Source organism: Meriones unguiculatus, chromosome 3 (assembly GCF_030254825.1).
Source record: "Meriones unguiculatus strain TT.TT164.6M chromosome 3, Bangor_MerUng_6.1, whole genome shotgun sequence".
Taxonomy (NCBI): domain Eukaryota; kingdom Metazoa; phylum Chordata; class Mammalia; order Rodentia; family Muridae; genus Meriones; species Meriones unguiculatus.
The window spans coordinates 117,899,338-117,912,789 of record NC_083351.1 but is presented as its reverse complement, the minus strand read 5'-3'; positions in this window follow the sequence as shown (position 1 = coordinate 117,912,789).

The window sequence follows — 13,452 nt, the reverse complement described above, 5'->3', positions numbered from 1 at the left end:
AAATTTGACCTGGCTAGTGGAGGTTGGAACTGGGCAACAGAATTCTGTGCTGATGAACTGGACTAAATAAAAAGGAGAAAAGGCAGCTGCATATCATCCTGTAGTGGGATGAGAAATCCCTTCCTCCTCCTGTCATCTTTCCTGACAAGACAGTGTATTCTCTATGGCTATAAACAATGTCCTTGGTTTTGTCAGGATTTTGTCACATTAAAGAGACAAGTAACTAAGACATTTGTTTGGGATTTATTCTCTAATCAAAATATAATTGTTTATAAATATTTATATATCATTTATGAGAATAGTACACAAAAAATAGAACAAAGAAAGAATGATAAATTTAGAGACTTGTTTAACTTTTAACAAAAATAACTATTAGAGACTGTATAAAGAAAATTCCTTACTGATATCATTTCAAACAGATGTGTGCAGCCTCTTTGCCTTTCTGGATTGGAATTGAGCATTTTAGCAAGAGTCCTCCCTCTTGATTAGTTTCTTTAGTTGTACAGATTTTAAAAGATGCTGGACATCAGAAGGAGAAAAGAGGGAACAAGTCAGGAGCGTGACACAGAGGACCTCTGAAAAGCTCTGCCCTGCAGACTATCAATGTAGATGCTGAGACTTATGGGCAAGCTTAGGGCAGAGTGCAGGGAATCTTAGGAAAGAAGTGGGAAACAGTAAGATCTGGAGAGGACACGAACTCCACAAGGAGAACAACAGAACCAAAAATATCTGAGCACAGGGGTCTTTTCTGAGACTGATATTCCATCCAAGGACTATGCATGGAAATAACCTAAGACCCCTGCACAGATGTAGCCGATGGCATTTCAGTATCCAAGTGGGTTCCATTGTAATAGGAACTGTCTCTGACATGAACTGATTGGCCTGCTCTTTAATTATCTCCCCCTGAGGGAGAAGCAGCATTACCAGGCCACAGAAGAAGACAATGCAGCCATTCCTGATGAGACCTAATTGGCTAGGATCCTAAGGAAGGAAAAGAAGTCCTCCCCTATCAGTGGACTTGGGGAGGGGCATGCATGCAGAGGGTGGAGGAAGGGGTGTTGGTATGGGAGGAGGAAGGGAACCACAGGGGTGATACAAAGTGAATAAAGTGTAATTAATAAAGAAAAAATGTAAAGTAAAAAAAATTAAAAGTAAAAAAAAAACATGTGTATATATAAGATAGTAGTGAAAGATGAAAAATCATTAAACGTAGTGTTACATATTTTAAAACAAGTATTATTAAACTAAGCCAAATTACAATGCTGTTTTCTTAAAAACCTAAAACATGTTTAATTAAACTGATGGTTAAACTTAAAATATGCATACAGTTTTATTTATCTATGCATGTATACAAAAATGAGTACAATTTGTCAATTATATGTATATGACTAATACATATTAGTTTTATTACTGTACAGACACACACATATGTATACACAAAGATCCACTTTGTGTGCCTGTTACAAAAATAATCGATCGTATTGTAATTATTTTTACAAAGATGTATTTTGTGGCTTTTGTACAACTTACCTTCTTTCCCTGTAAAGAGATACTATTTACATTTGATTAAGATAAACACAAGCTGTCAGGCTGCTGCAGTAAGGCAGGATGTTTAACACAGTGGCTACTGTTAAACTCTACACATATTCCTCTTTACCTCTGAGAATTCCGAAGTGATAAAACTCGGGGTGGGTCTTAGCTATTTTTAATCTTCTGTTGTTTTTCATTGTATTAGACTTTATAATTTTATTGTTTGTGAAATGATGCAAAAAAAGACTTACAAGTACATATTTAGAAGTTATAGAGTGGACAGATTGACAGCTCACGTAAGTCACTATGACTGCTTTAAATAAATGGCAAAGTCTCGTATCTACGGAAGGTGGTTAGTTATTCTTGCAAACAAACTTTTCATTTTGATTTAAAATAGCAATTTCTTCCTACAAAAGCCTATACTTCAGACCTTCTGATGGAACTGGAAGATGATACAGAATTTGTAATATAAATTTGACAAGGTCATAATGATTTAATTTTATTAATTATTTTTGTATGAGGAATATGATTGTAAAAAGTACTGTTCATAGAAAAACATATTAAAATATTATTTTATTTGACTTATATGAAGGATTGGAGAATAAAATTATGTATGTATAATGTTGGAACATCCATAAATAATTTCGCTATAGTTACCTAAATAAAAATGGCAAAGTACATTTTCCCAAACTTTCTGAATTATTTCATCCTAGCTAAGAACCAGAATGATGAAGTTTAGCCCAGAAGGTATTCAGTGGAAAAGCTATAAGCCATAGAAGATGGAGCTTAAATTCAAAGTGCCATCTCAGAGAGCATAATAAAAATAGATTTTCAGTCTGCCCCAAACCCAAGTAGTAATGCCATAAAATATGAAATATTGGAAGTATGGTATTGCCATCTTTAATTTTTATGGTGGAGTTTTTCTCAGATCTTCTCTATGCTAGAAAATAGCCTTATATCCTGTGAAATTCATCAACTTCTTTTACCAGACCTAGGAACTTGGGGAAAATCTCAAAATAAAACACAGATATAGGGATTTTTGGAGAAAACAGTTTGGCAAATTACATTTTTATCCAAAGTAATTTAAATTTGTACTTGGAAATTCTTTTTGAATTGGTACTTAAATAAGTACTTCTATCAAAATATAATTAGCAGGGATAGATAGAAATAGAAGGTTCCTGACTAGTGGACATCAGAGTGGGTCTTAAGAACTTTTTCTCACCAACCAGATTAGCCCAGTTTTGAAAGGCTATACTATATGCAGATCAATGATTCAATACTTCATTTTATTGCCTTATGTTGGTTCATATACTTAAACACCTATGAATAGATTTGGAAGTGGAATTGAATCTATCAGTAAGATTTATATTCAAAAATTAAGATCTCATTTGATTGAAAGGTTGTTGTCAGAGATCATAATCAGCAAAATCTTTGATTCACTGAACAATGTTTCTTGAGTACATGGGTGCATGTGTGTGTGGGTTTTGCATGCATGTGTTATGTGCGTGTGCCTTTTTTTTCACATCATCTCATTCCCTTTTGGACACCATACATTTTGTACAAGCTTCATCTTTCTCTGGACTACTTTGTTGGTATTATATCAACTGTATTTTTTTTTCTTATTCTGCATTCACCTTGTCCCATTTTACCCCCAAACTGCCTTAATAATATAAAGTACAAATGAATAATATGTGTATTAAGAGACATCAATAAACTTCTGCAATGTTAATTTAGAAAAGTAAGCAATGGAGAGTTTTCAAGGTGTTAAAAATATCATGATTGAAAATATCAATAATAGCTCATCTGTGGTAGGCTCCAGTACTCTTCCCTCTCTTCTAATGCTTCCTATGTTTATCATGTTTTCCCTTCTGAATGAGAATTAAGCATCTCCCCTAGTGTCCTCCTTGTCTTTTAGCTTCTTTAGGACTGTAAATTTTATTATATTTAGCCTATATTATATGACTAATATCCACTTATATGTGAGTATGAACCATGTATGTCCTTCAGCTTCTGGGATACCTCACTTAGGATGATCTTTTCCTTTTTCATTTATTATTACTATTTTTATTATTTATTATAATTTATTCAATTTGTATCCAAACTGTGGCCTTCTCCCTCTTCTACTCCTAATCCCACCCTCCCTTCCTCTTCTGCTATGTCCCTCCCCTAGTCAACTGATGGTAAGATCCTAGGGGCTGCAGCCTTTCTAGTCCTTCCAGTCCAGAGGAAGGCAATGCAACCAGTCCTGATGAGATCTAATAGGTTAAGGTCAAATAGAAGGGGAGGACGATCTTTTCTAGTTCCATCCATTTGCCTGAAATTTTCATGATTTCAGTGTTTTTAATTGCTGAATAATTACATTGAGTAATTGTACCACAATTTCTGTATTGATTCTTTGGTTAAGGAAGTTCTGCATTGTTTCCAGATTCTGGCTATTATGAACAAAGTTGCTATGAACATAGATGAGTAATTTTCCTTGTTGTATACTTGAGCATCTTTCAGTTGAATGCCCAAGAGTGGTTTAGCTGGATCTTGAGGTAGCACTATTCCCAGTTTTCTGAGAAAGCACTAGATTTTTTCCAAAGTGGTTGTAAAAGTTACATTCCCACCGACAATGGAGGAGGGTTCCCCTTTATCCACAACTTCTCCAGCATACATTGTCACTTGAGTTTTTATCTAGCCATTCTGACGGGTGTGAGGTGGAATCTCAGGGTCATTTTGATTGCATTTCTCAGATGACTAAAGACATTGATCATTTCTTTAAGTGTTTCTTTGCCATTTGATATTATTCTGTTGAAAATTTTCTGTTATCTCTATAACTCATTTTTCCATTTTTATTTTAATTTTTATTAATTAATCTTTATCCACTTTGTATCCACCCATGACCTCCTTCTTCCTCCTCTCCCAGTCCAACCCTCCCTCCCCCTTCTCCACGCATGCCTCTCCTCAAGTCAACTGATAGGGGAGGTCTTCCTCTCTTTCCTTCTGATCCTAGTCTATTGGGTTTGATCAGGAGTAGCTACACTGTCTTCCTCTGTGGCCTGGTAAGGTTGTTCCCCCTTAAGGGGAGATGATCAAAGAGCAGGCTAATCAGTTCATGTCAGAGACAGTCCGTGTACCCATTACTATGGAACCCACATGGACACTGATATACCTCATTTTTTAATTGGATTATTTGGTTTGTTGGTATTTTATTTCTTGAGTTCATTATATATTCTGGATGTTAGCCCTCTGTCGAAGGGAGGGTTAATGAAGATTTGTAGGCTTTCAATTTGTTCTGTTGACTGTGTCCTTTGTTTTATGGAAGATCTTTTTAGTTATAGAAGGTCCCATTTATTGACTGTTGATCTTAGAACTTGCGCTCTTGATGTTCTGCTCAGGAAGTTGTCTCCTTTGCCACTGAGTTCATGGCTCTTCCTCACTTTTTCTTCTAACATATTTAGTTTATCTTGTTTTATTTTGAGCTCTTTGATGCACTTGTAATTTGCTCTTGTACAGGGAGACTCCAGCCAGGAAAGATTTAAGCAGATTCATAGACTCACAGCCAAATTTTGGACAGAGTGCGTAGAGTCTTATGGAAGAAGGGGGATATAAAAGGACCCAAAGCAAACAGGAGCCATACAAGGAGCCCACCAAAGCCAAAAGAAAGAAAGGAAGGAAGGAAGGATAAAAGAAAGAAAGAAAGAAAGAAAGAAAGAAAGAAAGAAAGAAAGAAAGAAAGAAAGAAAGAAAGAAGGCCCAGGGAGACTGCAGAGACTGATGCATCAACCAAAGACCATACATAGAAAGGAAGTACTCAGATGTAACCCACAGACATCTCAGTCTCCATGTGGGTTCCCTAGTAAGAAGAGAAGAGACAGTCTCTGACATGAACTTGACTGCCTGCATTTTGATCACTTCTTTTTGGTGGAGCAACCTAGCCACCCCACAGCTAGCCAACCCACCCCACAGAAGAAAAGGATTCAGGGAATCCTAATGGAAACTGACAGGCTAGGATAAGACAGTATATCTTTTATAATTCGCTTCATAAAATATACAAATATATAAAAGGAATTTAAATGGACCTACCATAAAATAGAAGAGACAATGCCCAATTAGATGGTACATGCTAACAAATAAAATCCCCAATAAGGGAAATAGGTTCTATCTATTTGAGTCATTGGTCAAAGTGGTTCCATATAATCTCCTCCTCCAAATCGTATATGTAATACTATTGGTTCTAAATTTAACCTATACTCTGGTTGAAAGTTTTGTGCAAAAATACATTAAAACTCCTATGTTATATAGATAAGTGGACTTGGAAAGGGGCACAGTGGAGATGAGGGAGGGAGGGAGGAACTGGGAGGGAATGAGGGATCGGGATACGGCTGGGATACAGAGTTAATAAAATGTAACTGATAAAATAATAATAATAAAATAAAAAATTGAATTAATTTTGTGGAACTGTATATAAAATTAAACATATTTTTCTATTTTTTTAAATTATTTATTAATTACACTTTATTTACTTTGTATCCTCCCTGTGGTTCCCTCCCTTTCTCCAACATCTGCATGCATGCCCCGCCCCAAGTCCACTGATAGGGGAGGTTTTCTTTTCCTTCCTTCTGATCCTAGCCAATTAGGTCTCATCAGGAGTGGCTGCATTGTCTTCTTCTGTGGCCTGGTAATGCTGCTTCTCCCTCAGGGGAAGGTAATTAAAGAGAAGGCCAATCAGTTCATGCCAGAGACAGTCCCTGTTCCTATTTCAATGGAATCCACTGAACTGCCATGGGCTACATCTGTGCAGGGTTCCTAGGTTATCTCAATGCATGGTCCTTGGTAGGAGTATCACTCTCAGGAAAGACCCCTGTGCTCAGATTTTTTGGTTCTTTTGCTCTCCTTGTGGAGTTCCTGTCCTCTCCAAATCTTACTGTTTCCCACTTCTCTCATAAGATTCCCTGCACTCTGTCCAAAGGTTGGCCATAAGTCTCAGCATCAGCTTTGATAGTCTGCAGGGCAGAGCCTTTCAGAGGTCCTCTGTGTCAAGCTCCTCCCTCTTTTCTCCTTCTGATGTCCATCCTATTTGCCTTTCTGGACAGGAATTGAGCATTTTAGCAAGAGTCTTCCCTCTTAATTAGTTTCTTTAGGCTTACAGATTTTAGTAGGTTTATCCTATTTTATATATCTATATGAGTGAGTATATACCGTGTGCATCTTTCTGCTCCTGGGATAGCTCACTCAGGATGATCTTTTCCAGTTCCTACCATTTACCTGCAAATTTCATGATTTCCTTGTTTTTTTTGTTTTTTTTTTGTTTTGTTTTGTTTTGTTTTTTTGTTTTTTGTTTTTATTGCCGTGTAATATTCCATTGTGTAGATGTACCACAATTTCTGTATCCATTTGTCCGTGTAGGACACCTGGTTTTTTTCCAGGTTCTGGCTATTACAAATAAGGCTGCTACAAACATAGTTGAGCAAATGTCCTTATTGTGCACTTGAGCCTCTTTGGGTATATGGCTAGGAGTGGTATAGCTGGATCTTGAGGAAGCGCTATTCCTAGTTGTCTGAGGAAGCACCAGATTGATTTCTGGAGTGGTTGTAAAAGTTTATATTACCACCAGCAGTAGAGGAGGGTTCCCCTTTCTCCACAACCTCTACAGCATGTGTTGTCACTTGAGGTTTTGATCTTAGCAATCCTGATGGGTGTAAGATGAAATCTTAGGTTCATTTTGATTTGCATTTCCTTGATGACTAAGGATGTCAAATATTTCTTTAAGTGTTTCTCTGCTATTCAATATTCCTCTATTGAGAATTCTCTGTTTACCTCTGTACGCCACTTTTTAACTGGATTACTTGATTTGTTGCTGTTTAACTTTTTGAATTCTTTATATATACTGGATATTAATTTCACCTTCATATGGAACAACAAGAAGCCCAGAATTGCTAAAAAATTTTCAACAATAAAAGATCTCCAGGAGGTATCTCCATCACTAATTTAAAGCTGTACTATAAAGCAACAACACTAAAAACTTCATGGTACTGGCCTAAAAACAGACTGGTGAATCAATGGAATCAAATAGAAGACCCTGAAGACAGCATCTTCAACAAATGGTGCTGGTCTAAATGGATGTCTACATGTAGAAAAATGAAAATAGATCCATACTTATCACTCTGCACAAAACTGAAGTCCAAGTGGATCAAAGACCTTAACATAAAACCAGACACATTAAATTGGCTAGAAAAAAAAAAAAAGTGGGCAATACCCTAGAACCCATTGGTACAGGAGAAAACTTCCTGAACAGAACACCAACAGCACAGGCTCTAAGAACAACAATCAATAAATGGGACCTCATGAAACTGAAAAGCTTCTGTAAAGCAAAGGACACTGTCGTCATAACAAAACGAATGCCTACAGATTGGGAAAGGATCTTCACCAACCCTATATCTGAACAGAGTACTAATATCCATATTTTTCTATTTTAATTCATATAAAATTGTTGTAAATTACTTTTCACATTAATAATGTTCACTGTAACTCTTAATATATATATATTATTTGAAGATATATATATCTTCAAATCATTTGAGCATTGTAAACTGATGCTTAAAAAACTGCTCTATTTCACTAAAAAAAATCTGCTGGATATTTTTAGGTCTAAATGACTATTTTTGAAAGCCATTACAAAAATATTTTCAGAGAATATAGAATATTTCATAGCTTCTATATCTACGAATATAAGCTGGGGTGTACATTACAAAACTACAAGGTAGCAATTTCACACAAAATCTTATGTCTTGTTTGATTATAATGGCTGGCTTTACAGTCATACAATTGTTACTTTAATTGAAGCCAGCAACATTGTTTCAAAGTGATTAAATTGGTGAAATGTTTACAGTTGTATAAACAGATACTCACCTCCTCTGGCCTTGAGAGAAAATAGGAAATGCTATTTTTTTTCTCTTACTCTATACTTGAATGTCTGCTTGAGGTAATTTTGCTTCAATTCCGTTTTGAAAGAAGTCCTTGTATTCTTCTCTACAGGCTGGAAGCAATGAAGCATTGAAATGCTCTGCCCATCCTATTAATAGGCTTGCAACTCTAGCAGGAGGAATTCATGGCCACTTTTAGTTCTTGAAGAATGCCACAACATTAGATGATACACAAAGCATATAAAGCAAAATCGTCTTTTCTTGCTTTGATAGGAGATTTAGTTTCAATGCCAAATTCTTTACACAGATTTTGCAATTTTACTTTCTCAAGCTAGTAATGTAACATATAACTTTAACTGTATTTTTACTCAGAGGTAAAACATTTACATGCAAGTATATTTAAAGAACTACGTCAAAGTTTAAATAATTAAAGATTATATGATTTAAAATGGTTTAAATTTATAATGATCTAAGTTTTTTTCATCAAGATTACAGCCTTATTTGGGGAGAATCAATTATCCTAAGATGTATCAGTTAGTCATTTGCTACCATGAACTTTCAAGTCTATATGCAAAAGAACTAACATATTTGTGAGTCAATAAGTTAATACAATTATGAAATATAATTTAATATTTCATCTTGGATTGGTTTTATAATATCAGCTCAAAACTAATCAAACTACCTACTGTATTCAACTGTGCTGGATATGATGAAAATAATGAGTTAATTATACTGACTAATTGGAGAGTAGACATATACACATATATGTACATATACATATATATAATTATGAATTAGAGAAGAGTTTTTACTATATTCGCTTTACATTCACACTAGCAAAAATATTTGTTTGCTTATTTTTTTTTCTCACCACTTCAAGGCTTTAATGAGATTGGTGATGACATCAACAAATGTTATCTCTTGGTATTATAAAACTAATTGTGACAATAATCTTAAGATCTATATAATAAATTGGAACAATATTTTCTAAATATTCAATATGTAAAAACATATAAGAAAAAATGATTGATTTAAGGTGAATAGCCTTTAATGCATCAGAGAATCAAATATGATGACATGATCTCACACAATGCATCACTATTAATCTTTAAGAAGGAAGAAGGATAGTACAGGGAGGAGACAAGGGAGGGGGCTACAATTGGGTTGTAAAGTGAATAAATTATTTTAAAAAGTCACAAAATGTATAATTGCTTCATTACCTTGTATTTTCAGAATAACTTTAAAGTCTAGAACAAATCACAAACACTGTTAGCTTTGTGTATTCTGTGAGACAAATAAATCCTTTTTATATATGTCTATGTTAAATGATATGTAGAATATATAAATGATATTCTATATCGTTTATAATGAATGCTCACATTGTGGAAACATTCATCTAGAAAGATCTCACAGCAGTCAGTGGGGGGAGGGTAATTTCCTGTGGCAAATTCCCAAAGTATTATTAAAATTGAAATGTTGTGTCCAAAACATTTGGAGACTTGATGGGACAGGCAAAATAGGGATACTTTGAGATTCATGGTGGATAAAGAATAAATGTGCCATCATTCCTATCATTTACAGCTTGGCTTTGGCTTTGTGTCCTGTGCTCTTGTTTTGATTGTTTCCTTAAGTATTTAGTAAAATGCTAACAGTTTTGTACTCTGATCCCATCAAGCCTAAGCAGTGTCTCTAGGATTTTCAGAAGATGAGAACATTGTTCTTTTGCTTCATGATGTATGTACTATTTTTACTTCCCACTTTTCAGATTTGTTTGTTTGATTATTGGTGTATATAGGGAGAACCCCAGAATTTTGCATGTGTTTGGCAGAATCCTGTACCTCCTGGCTAAGAGTCATTCATTGTGGAATGGAAATCTAAGCTCACTCCAAAGCCAGGGAATAATGGTAAAGCACACTTTTTATAGACTCCTCAGTCTATAAGTTAAGTCACAGTTACTGCTGACTAATGCAGTAATTGTGAATTAAAGATAAAATTGAATTTCATTTGCCACATATACTGGGAAACTACAATGGGTACAAGGTAGAAATAATTTATGTTGCCATTTACAAATTCTACAAAGAAACAGAGCCAGACATGAAGATGAATAAGTAATAAATCATCCATTGGGCATTTACTAGCTAGCAAATATCTGTAACATCATAGAACTATTAACTCACCTAAAAAGCAAAATTTCCAGATAATAGCCACTATTAATAAAAATCTAGGACAGAGAATATTTGAAGAGCTATTTTAAGGTAGCTCAATTAGCTGCAAAGAACAGGCTTCAACAGTCCAAGAAAAATTTTAAGGAGCTGTAATGCACTTAAAAAATAAGAGGGAGGGGCAAGATGGCGGCGCCGGGAGGACTCTCATGCTGAGCAGCAGCACAGCAAGATCAGCACAGTGAACAGCAATCAGAACTCTCGGCCATAAAACACAGCCATTGTGTTTCCCAGGTGAGAGGATACCCCACGGTGGGGGATTCAATCAGCTTTTAACTCACCCGGCAAAACCGCGGAAGAGATCCCGGTTCCGCCAGACGCTTGGCTGCCGGCCTCCAGCCCCAGCCCCAGCCCAGAGCCACAAGCCAGTGTCTCTGGTCACGGTCCCAGACTGAACCTTGGGCACCACACTATCAGAGACTGGAATTTTCAGTCGAGAGATAACCCCAGGGTACAGGAAACGATTGGGACCGGCCTTAGGTCACCCAGACATCCCCTGGAAAAGACTCGGGCGGGTTCCACGGGCACCCCAGGAGCCAGCCCGGAGCCAGAGCCTGGGACCCAGGTTCCGGCACAGAGCCCTGCCTGCCTGCGCTCCTGATTCGCCGCCAGAGATAGAAATGGCGGGTCTGATCTCAGAGCACTCAGCTCACCCCCAACCTGAAAAGGTCCCCGGAAAATTACCCAGCTTAGGGAGCCACTCAGACTCCCAAAAGCCACAAAGGCAGACACAGGCAGTTTCTGCGCACCAGACAGCTGGCAGAGACTGAGCCACCATCACACAGCTGTGCTCCAGGCACAGGCAAATTTCTGTGGCCAGCCAGCTGGCGGACACTGAGCAGTGTGCACCAGGGCAAAAAAAGACACTAGGAGTCCGTGTCTCCAGAGAATCCACGAGGAAGGAAGGAAACTGTACTGATCTAAATCACCCAATCCTTCCCTAGAAAAAGTCTAGTAGTCTAGTGGGGCCAAGGCGCCAGCACTCAGCTGTGCTCCAGACACAAGCACAAAGAGTTGAGGCGCGCCTGATGTCCAACTGGGTCACAGCAGCTGATCATTAAATTTGCAACAAGAAACCCAGAAACAGGGCAGCTGCCCTCAGGACTTCCCTGGGTGAGAGGAGAACCCTCTCGACTAACAAAGACCGCAGTTACCACTCAGGTCTATATCCCTGAGGTGAGAAACTCCTGAAAAAACACCAGCCATCCAGGGACTATACCCAAAAAGCTGAGAAGACATCCTTCAGGAAAATCCAGCTTTCTGCAAAGGGGATTCTCTCCACCACAGGATCCCCAGGAACCACCAGAAAATAACCCCAAATTCCTAAGATAACACAATGGGTAGAGGCCAGCGTAAAAGCTCAAGCAACAAAAGACAGAGCAATATGGCATCTCCAGAACCCAGTTACCCAGGGGCAAGTAGCCCTGGACACCCCACCATAACTGAAATCCAAGAAGATGACCTAACAAGTATGCTCATGAAGATGATAACAGAGGAAACAAATAAGATTCGTAAAGACATAGAGGAAGATAAACTCAAACAGAATATTGCCATCCGTAAAGAAATAGAGGAAGCTGCAGCCAAACAGTTTATGGCCTTTAGAAAGGAAATGCTTAAAACACTGAATGAAATGAAAGAAACAGAGTTGAAGGAACTAAAAGAAAAACAGGAAAGTACAATCAGACAGGTGAAGGAAGTAAACAAAACAACTCAAGACCTGAAGATAGAATTGGAAAAATTAAAGAAAACACAAATGGAAGAAATAATGGAAAGGAAGAATCTAGGGAAGAAAACAGGAACTACAGAGCTAAGCATAATCAACAGACTACAAGAGATGGAAGAAAGAATCTCAGGTGTAGAAGATACAATGGAAGAAATCGATGTATCTGTCAAAGAAATTGTTAAATCTGAAAAATTCCTGACACAGACCGTCCAAGAAATGCAAGACAATATGAAAAGACAAAACCTAAGAATAATAGGTATAGAGGAAAAAGAAGACTCCCTTCTCCAAGGCCCAGAAAATATTTTCAACAAAATCATTGAAGAAAATTTCCCCAAGCTAAAGGAGAGGCCAATTAGAATACATGAGGCCTACAGAACACCCAGCAAATTTGACCAGAAAAGAAAATCCTCCCGCCACATAATAATCAAAACAGTAAGTATACAGAACAAAGAAAAAATACTAAAAGCTGCAAGGGAAAAAGGCCAAGTAACATATAATGGCAAACCCATTAGAATCACACCTGACTTTTCAACAGAGACTATGAAAGCCAGAAGGGCCTGGACAGATATCATGCAGACCCTAAGAGAACACAGATGTCAGCCCAGGCTACTATACCCAGCAAAACTCTCAGTCCTCATAGATGGAGAAAACAAGATATTCAATGACAAAAACAAATTTCAACAATACCTACAAACAAATCCAGCATTACAGAAGACACTGGAAGGGAAAATACAACCCAAGAAAGCTAACTACATTCAAGAAAACACAGGAAATAAATAACCTCACTTCAGTAAAACAAAAAGCAACCAAGCACACAACCTGATGACCACAGCCAACATCAAAATCAAGAGATCTAACAGCCACTGGTCATTAATCTCTCTCAACATCAATGGACTCAACTCTCCAATAAAAAGACACAGATTAACAGAATGGATACGTAAACAAAACCCAGCAATCTGTTGCATACAAGAAACACACCTAAGACACAAATAGACATTACCTGAGGGTAAAGGGTTGGAAGACGACTTTCCAAGCAAACGGAACCAAGAAGCAAGCAGGAGTAGCCATT